Here is a 9,478-nt window from a genome sequence, read left to right as displayed (position 1 = left end):
CTCTTGTTTTATCAACAAAGTGGTCAGATAGACGGGAGCATTAAACACAAAGTCCAGTGAATAGGAAGGCAGAGAAGCATTAATGGAGGATTCAATAAACAATTGAATCCTCCATAATGAAAATAGCTGTGACAGTGGTGTTATTAAACCTGGACAGTTATTAGGAATGTGGGATAATATACTGTAGAGAGGCTTCTAAATTAAAGTTTAGATGGGAAAGAAGGAAAACAGCAAAGCCAGTTTTTCCAGATTGCATAAGTTATGAGTACTGTAATAGCTTATTATCTCACTCGGATACTACAGCCCAGATACTACAGTGAAGGTGCAAGTGTTTTTCTTCTCTGTTTTTATGCCATTTTCGCTTTTTGATAACGAGGCACACATATTTTGTAAAAATGGAAAATCTTAGGGCCTAATGTAGCACCAAACGTGACACCCAAGGTGTGTTGGCACTTGTGCTTAGTCATTCAAGGTGGGCATTGGACTCAACACAAACTCTTCTCTTAACAGTTTTAAGAGTAAACTTAAAGGGATACGCCACCGTTTGTTGAAATAGGGCTTATCACGGTCTCCCCTAGCTGTAGATAGGTGGGCCAACGCATTTTTTGTGCATGCATTGTTTTAGTCCGGTGCAACACCGGCAGCGCCACCGCTAGTTAGCTTAGCGTAGTGAATGGAATCCTATGTTGCCGGTTAGCATGTTGTGAGTAAAAGTGAGCCAACAAAAGACAAAAAAACAACCTAATTACTTGCACTGAGACAAAAAATGTGTTGGCCCACCTATCTACAGCCAGGATAGACTGTGATAAGCACTATTTCAACAAACGGTGGCGTATTCCTTTAAAACTCTCCTCTTCAATAAAGCTTATAGTTAGGGAGTGAGGAGTTGCAGCGTCCGCCTAACCTGGCCCACCTGCTCTCTTCATTAGTCGTCAGATTCATTTACCATATAATCAATAATATAATAAAAATACTATATATATATATATATATATATATATATATATATATATATATATATAAACGCTTATGATTTGATACTATATATAAAATTGAATTGAATTGAATTGAATCTCCATGCTTGCTGCTCCCTCACTGCGAGGGACACCTAATCACTCAACAAAATCCAGACTGTTTGCTGTCCTGGCTTCTAAATGGTGGAACAAGCTCCCCATTGACATTAGGACAGCTGAAAGTCTACACATCTTTTCCGACTGCACCTTGGCTAAGAAGATGATAGCAATAAAGAATACATTTACGAAACTGCACTTACAGTACATGTTGCACTTACATGTGGCACTTTGTAGTTTGGCTTATTTGAATCTAATATACTTCTATGTAATTCTTGCTGTTCTGAGTTTGTACCTTCATGGTTGAAAGCACTTGTGGAAAGTTGTTTTTGGATGAAAGTGTCAGCTAAATAAAATGTAACGCAAAAATGTATGGAGGAAATATTTATTCATAATTCAAATTGAAAGTCCAAAGAGAAATTGAAAATCCAAAGGGAAAACAAAGCGAGATCAAATTAAAAATATTATTATTATTTTTAAAATTTTCCATTTGGCTTTGGCTTTTGAATTTAATATTTGGCTTTTGAATTTCAATTTAACATTGGATTTTAATTTTAATTTACTATTTGGATTTTGAATTTCAATTTAACATTGGATTTTAATTTTCATTTGGCTTTTGAATTTCAATTTAACATTGGATTTTAATTTTCATTTGGCTTTTGAATTTCAATTTAACATTGGATTTTAATTTTCATTTAATATTTGGCTTTTGAATTTCAATTTAACATTGGATTTTAATTTTAATTTAATATTTGGCTTTTGAATTTCAATTTAACATTGGATTTTAATTTTCATTTAATATTTGGCGGACACGCACCTCACACCGCGCGCACCAACCGGAGAAAAAAAGTGAGAGAAAGAAAAAGGAGAGTTCGCAGTTCGGACGGTGACTATCCGGTTGAGATTGTGTGTGTGCGTCCTCGAGATCGGACCACACACAAACACACGGAAGCAGAGCTACCCACACCCATGTTTCTACTGTTGCTTAATTAAATATAACATCAAAAGAGAGAAGTTGTCTGAGTCGTGTTTTAAACAGACACACATGGGGCGAAGTTGGGAACCAGAATCAGCTTTAAATCCAGTCCTAATCTAGTCCTCACTAACGCGGGCCCAATTATAGTAACTACATGAAAACTTCACGGTTGTTGCATGAAATGTCGTTTGTGTTTAGCTTACATCATCATTTTCTATCATGTGAAACAAGACCCAGCCTAGTGGTGAATCTGCAGACAGATGCTTAACAGTGTGCTCCTCAGCAGTAAGCTCCCCCTGCTGCTCATAAGGTGCCTCTGCACCCCTTTGGTTTCAGCCCCTCCCACCAGCCTTTGGGCCACGCCTCCTCATTTACATTGACATGTGTCAAGTCCAAATGAAAAGGCAATGTTAAATGGAAATTCAAAAGCCAAATATGAAATGAAAATTAAAATCCAATGTTAAATTGAAATTCAAAAGCCAAATATTAAATGAAAATTAAAAGCCAATGGAAAATTTTAAAAATAATAATAATATTTTTAATTTGATCTCGCTTTGTTTTCCCTTTGGACTTTCAATTTCTCTTTGGACTTTCAATTTGAATTATGAATAAATATTTCCTCCATAAAAATGTAGCACACGGCAGATTTGTGAAAGAACCGAACTGCTTATGTTTTTTTTAGTACAGTGAAAGAGCGTCTCTGCTGCTAGTTCACATGCTTGAAGCCATTTGAACTGATTCACCTGGTACAGATGCACCACGTGTCCCGCTCCATCTGAAGGTGGTCTGGGTATGATCAATGATCAAGTGGGAGGGAATCCCTCAGGGAGAGCTGTAGGTAACTGCTGGGGATAAGGTTGTGGACTGTGTTGCCATGGTGCTATGACCGGACTGATGATACTAACAAGAATGAAAGGATGGAGGGACATACAGACAGACAGGCAGATGGTAAGACAGTCAGTCAGAAGAAATGAAAGGATGATGGACTGCAAATGTCTCAAAATGATTCAATCTTTAATGAAAGCAAATACGTTTCCTTTACATTTTTGGATGTTTCACTGGGTATATTGGGATATCCAAACCAGTCTGGTTTACAATACAAGGCCTGACTGGTGTATTTCTTTTACAAAACAAAATGTGAATATTATCAACTACCGGTGTTTAAACTTTCCTCTTAATCTGCTTGTAGGAGGAGTTCTCCCTCTTTTCTTCCTCTGGTGAGCTAGAGCTGTTTTTTTCCCGCCAGAAAGGGTTTTAATGCCAAAACCTTGAGGCAGAGATTTGGCTAACTAAAACAAATGAACCTGTTCACACAGTTTGGAGTCCATCACCCAACTGCTTCAACCGAACGAAGAAGGTAAAGTGACTGTATCCCATTTTCTTAGAAATCTGGGTTTTGTGTCTTCTGTCTTGACAAATAACTTAGCTTTTGTTTTATTTTGAACAGTGTTTCAGTGCTGCTCCGGAGCTAATTTACTGTTCAAGTGCATGAGCCAGGCAGTGCACTGCTGCCATACAAATCTTTTAACTAGAAAACCATTGGGGAACTCATTCAAGACACTTCCCCGGACCAGGTGCACAACACATGAGTGTACGATCTGGGCCAACACGGCCCCAGCCCTCACTGCAGTGAAATGTGTATCAGCCTCACCAGTGGTCAGAGGCCTTGGCGTGGACTACAGTCTTGTCCTCTGGGTGGATATGGCGAGAAATGGGCACAACATCAAAAACAAAAAGCAAATCTGTCTCTGTCCTTCACGGCTGCCAGGGATTAAAAGGTTGTCCTTTCAACACTCGGCCTCGCGAGGTCTAACACAGTGGAACGGCGACTGTTCCCATTCCTCAGCGCCAAGGCTGCTGGGACGAGTCTATACCACCCCTACTTTTTGACCTGGTATCCCCTGAAAGAATGAGTTTCCTCGTGAGTGCACCACAATGCTCTGGGAAGCAAGGGCCAGGGCGCTCGCCTGCTGTGATGTTAATTTAATGACAAGCTGCTGTTCAGATGGCAGGTCCAAACAGCTGAATAAAGGGATTGTTGTGTTTATGCTCCATTTTGTCGGGAAGGGGCCCCTCCGCCTGTCTTACTGATCTCTACTGGGCACCAAACAGTGGAGCCTCTGTGAGTACAGTGGAGCACAACGCCGCTTCCTAAAGACAAAAAAAAACAAAAGTTTCCCTCCTCGTCTTCACTTGGTGTCCCAGTTCAGCTCCTCCCAGGGCCTGAGTGGGTTTTCACTTTTGGGACGTTGCTGAAAAAGGCCCATTGGGTTTCCTGCAATTAGTGCATTCCAGTTTCAAGCAACCTGGGTCTTAGTTTCTGAGTTCTGGCCACCATTCCTATTGGTAATAATAACATTTGCATGCACCAAGTTAACTGCTGAGATGTGGGAACACGGCAACAACGTTTAAAAGAGGTCAGATGGAGCGAGAAACACGAGGAGTCCGATGATCAGACACGTTTTAAACAAACATCCAGGTTAACCAAAATAATTTAGAAGACAAAAAGTAAAAATACTACCCAAACCTTTGCTGTAAATCATCAATAGCATCCATCACAGTTTACAGTAAGACTCCTTGAAACTTTGCGCTACTGTACTTACCATAGTTGTGAGCTCACACAGTCTTTTTATGCAATGAAGGATTATTAGCTACATTACTGTTCGTACCAAAATGGTAATACCAACTTTGTGCGGTCATGACGCTGCTAAAGTTATACAGTACAGGCCTAGAAAATGTCAGAAATGGTAATGAGTGCACTTGTATTTAACCCTGGCAGATGGTGCTGACTAACCCTCCACTCTGGTGTAGAAAGTGTAAAATGCAGCACATTAACCAACTTACATGTATTGGATATGAACACCAAGGGAGGGTGGAAAAGGTCAAGTTTAGCCAAGTGTCTGTGTGTGTGTGTATGTGTGTGTGTGTGTGTGTTTTTTGTAGCTGTCACATTAAATTACCCAGCATGCTTTGTGGCTCTGACATCTCCAATGTCATCTTGTGATATATTTAGTCACGCTTAGGTCTCAATAAATGGTTTTCTCAGGAGGGGACACACACATATTCCGAGTGCTCTGCACAAATGTCTGCTAACAGAAGAGGAGGAGGAGAAGAAGAAGAAGAAGAAGAAGAAGAAGAAGAAGAAGAAGACAGGAACAAACATGATGATGACAAAGAAAAACATTTACATTTAAAGCACCTGCCTAATATGCTCACCCAAAGCAACCTCTGTGTGTATTACATGTCAAACAGAGATTATAGAAATCTTATAATAGTGGTTTTGCATGTATTAGCCCATTAACTATTATATGTACATGCTTTAGATTACTGCAGATCATCTTTTGCATATCTGTGGTGAATATTCTAAATGAAAGGTCCACATTTCCAATGGTTTTTAGTCAGATTTTCTGGCTTTCTTCCTGGTTTCTATTTATTTCAGCAGGAAATGATGACCAACCTGCAGAAACCTTCTTTAAATAGATAATTCATCACATTTCCCTCCTTTACTTTTTTATTATTTATTATTATTTTCCATTTAGATAATTTGTCCATGGAGGTGCATTCAAGGACAATCTATATTTCAGAGTAGCAACCAAACAGTAACCTTCCCAACGCAATCACGTCATCCTTGTCACACAGTCAATGTTTGCTTATCGTTTGTCCTCTGGTTCTGTATTCCAATAGCTATGCAATGCATTAACTTCAAATCACGTGTTGCGATTGCGGAGGATATTTTTTCTTTTTTCCACCCAGAAATTGCCTGTCCATGCAGGGGATTCAAACTGCCAACCTTCATGTTGCCAGCCTACATTTTTACAAGGTTCGGTTCACCCAGAATTTCTTTTTTAAATCTTATCTTTGGTGATGTCTATCCATGCAGTCATTTTTGGTTTTATGTGCTTAGGTTTTGTCTCTAATAATTCTGCAGCCACAAGAGTACAGTGGAGGCAGACACAATTTCATTTGGGGTGCTAAAAATGTTGAAAAATTACATTTAAAAAAACTCAACATCAATGTCTTTCCAGAAGCTGTGTCCTTGTTATACGTATAACTACCAGAGCTATAGTGCCTTCGGCCACCAACAATTAGATTCACCTCCTCTGTATTGGGTGGAGGTGGATGTCTCAGAGATGTATATCTGAAAACCTGGATGAATAAAAGCATAACTATTAGATATCACTAGAGGTAAGTAATTACATGTTAACTCCCGTGTCTGTAGAGTGATTGTATACTGTATGTAGGATTTGAAATGTAGAATTTATTTTTAAAGGCATTATGTTTAGCAATTTAAAACTAGATGTACCATTGTGACTGTCAGAACAAATGAGATCATGGTCAACCCAAGTGACACGTTGAAACTCTTTGCAGTGATTCTGCTGTTTGTCAACGGTTGTTATACAAAACATGTGGGATGTGGATCTACATGCCAGTAATTTGGGCAGAGCCACAGTAAAACAGCTTTGTTAATAAATCTTAACATGAATCACTAGTTAAGTGTTTGAATGTGATTCAAAACACATGCCCCATTGGTAATGTTTACGAGATAATCATTTCATCATGTTGAGCAGAAAACAAAGTTGACAGTAATTTCAAATGTTCACATTGCCATCATACGCGTCATACTTAATCAATAGTCAAATTCTCAATCTTTGAGTGCAGACTTCCAGATTGCTGTTAGTGTCCATTAGTCCACTGCTGATGGGATATGTTTACTGTGATGGATATTAACACCAGTAGAATGTGTTGTACTTTCCAATGTATTTATAATGTACTCAAACAAACTGTACAAGCTGTACCGCTGGGTTAACAATGCAAGAACAAGACTTAAAGGTCTGAAAAACTGAATGTCTGAACCAGATTTTTTGGTAATCCATCCAGTAGTTGTCGAGATATTTCAGCCTGGACCAAAGTGGTGGACCGATTGACAGACGCCAACATTTTCCTTTCCAGAGCCACACCGCTAACAAGTCTACAACCTGTGAGCAAAATGTGTGAGCAGGTGCATAGTGGTTTCTATTTTCCAAACAGTGCAGCTTGTGGTCTGTAGCTTAGACGTAAGGACATGAGACATCCATCCAGAGCAGGGCAGACTAGGATAAGTGACGTTCTTGTGTTTGACAACTCTGCTGTAGAATGGCCATTAATATGTTAAAACAGTTGGTGGGGAGTTTTTTTCTGATCTGTTGAAGTTGCTGGACCTGAGCATGTAAACTTGACTGTTCAGCACAGGAGCTTGCAGTGCTTATGTAAGAGTGCCAGACTTCACTAATCCTTTTATAGGAGGAGAGGAGCCTGCAGGGTTTCTCATCATCAAGACAAATCAGCCTGTAAAGGAGAGACATCTCAGCTGGTCTGTGCATCCACCACCACACAGAAAAAGATCCTCTCATATAGACACAAACTGCCTCTGAATGCAGCTGGTAGAAATCACCCATGAAGTTGTGAGACAGATGAGTTGAAAAAAGGATGAGTGCTTTAGGTTATTTATAGCTGCTCCAATTCATGCTTCTTATTCTTCTAATCCGCTGGTCTTCAAATTTTATAACCCATTCCAAAAATACATAATAGTTTAGAATTATCTGCCCTTATTCGGCAGCGCTATTGATGTCTTGTGCACAGAGTGAACACCTGCCATCACCCAAATGCTGCAAACGTCTTGTCATGATTGCCAAGATTGTCCACTCCATCAGGAAGTAAAGGACAACTATTCCGACGTTTTCTTCCTCTCCTGTAAAAGAGTGAAAGTTCCCGAATAAAGACCAAAAATCTACTGTACGTGGTAACTCTCAGTGAGTTAATTGCTCTGCATTGTGAGTAACAAGGCCTCCAAGCTTAAGGGGCAATGCCAACTCTGTAGTTGTGACAATAGCTCTGCTCTCTGAGTCAGAAGTTGCGGAAGTGCCGACATTAGGGAGCTGAAAGCTGTTGAAAAGTTCCGGAGTGTGCACTCCGAGGAAGAAATCATGCAGAAGAGCTTTGGGAAAGAAAAAGAAAACTCCCCCTCAGCCGGTGCTGCCTTTGTGGAACTCATTGTTAGCGCTGCCAGTGGGAGGCATGGAGGGCTCTGTTGGCATGTGTCAGCCTCACTCCTCATCAGGGCCTCTGCACCGCAACGGCCAAGTGTGTAAAGGGTGTGTGTCTATTAGTTTTTTTTTTTTTTTTTTTTAAGGGGCTTAAAGCTGCAGGTACTGTAAAGGAGGTGAAGTTTGGGTTTTGAGGACATGTTCTGTCTCACTTCTCTCTACTCTCACTGTACAGTATGTGGGACCACCCGTAGAGGCCTGACTGGAGCCGGGCCAGTTTCCCAGTGGAATTCACCTTTTGCATCACAGAGCAGATTGTCCCCCATCAGATCTGAAACTCACACAAAGCTGCCAAGAGATGTTGGCCCTGCCTCTCTCAACAGTTCCTGATGACCTAATGTCTCGAAGACCTCCAGTTTGGTGGCTCAACTAGGCTGAAACAGCCGTACGTGATCATTTTTAGAGCCTTTCGCACTGACGTATGATTAACTGACTTCTAATAAAAGAAACAGTGTATGGTTTGTTTTCTATAAATGATTTGAATTTGCTTTAAATTTACATCCCACAGTGTTACCCAAAATGTGCTTTTGCCAGTTTCTAAACTAGGGAAAATATGTATCAGCGTGTACCATTTATTTCCCATTATTCGGTCATGGAGAAAAAGAAAATTCAAATGTTAAACCAAAGAGGGGATATTTTACTGTCCTTTTGACGTCTCATAGCTATACAGGAGTTCACTGATCAGCCATCACATATTATATTGAAATCCAAGCAGAAAACCTATTAAATGATTTGTTGATTATAAAGCAAAAATTCCAAACAATCAATGGTTTCTACTTTTTTTATATATATAAATGTGTGGATTGGCTACTTGTCTCCGTTTAATTTAATTCAAATTCATGCTTTGGCAATTTTGGACTATTGGTCGTACAATAAAAGTTATCCCCTTGGACTCTGTGTAATTAGTAATGGAAATGTTCATATTTTATAGACTAAACAATCTAGATAAATCCATATACTGTGCACTCATTACTGGAAATAGAGTCTGCTGATGACCACCTACTGCCTGGATTTTACGGCTTCTGCTGTGATGAAAACTGAAACTGATCCAATAATCCTGGAGGGAAGAAAGCAGAGAATCACATGTAGTTAATCAGCTAATGAATAATGTGTGCATTACCATACCATAGAGACCATAAAGCTGTGAAGTGTCTTCAATTTATCTTAATATGAATATTTGGCTAGCCGGCTCAACTGCAACCAAGAAAATAATATCCGTGATGTGACGTCAGCGCCACAAGAACTAGAGGAGAGGTGTGGTTTCTGTTCGTTTGTTTTGTTTTCCTCGAGACCGCAGAGGGTGGGGGGTGGGAGAGGGTTTTTGTTCTTGTTCAATTTGTGTTTCTCTG

Source organism: Perca flavescens, chromosome 8 (genome assembly GCF_004354835.1).
Source record: "Perca flavescens isolate YP-PL-M2 chromosome 8, PFLA_1.0, whole genome shotgun sequence".
Lineage (NCBI taxonomy): Eukaryota > Metazoa > Chordata > Actinopteri > Perciformes > Percidae > Perca > Perca flavescens.
The sequence above is the reverse complement of the archived record's forward strand: the minus strand, read 5'-3'. Positions refer to the sequence as shown.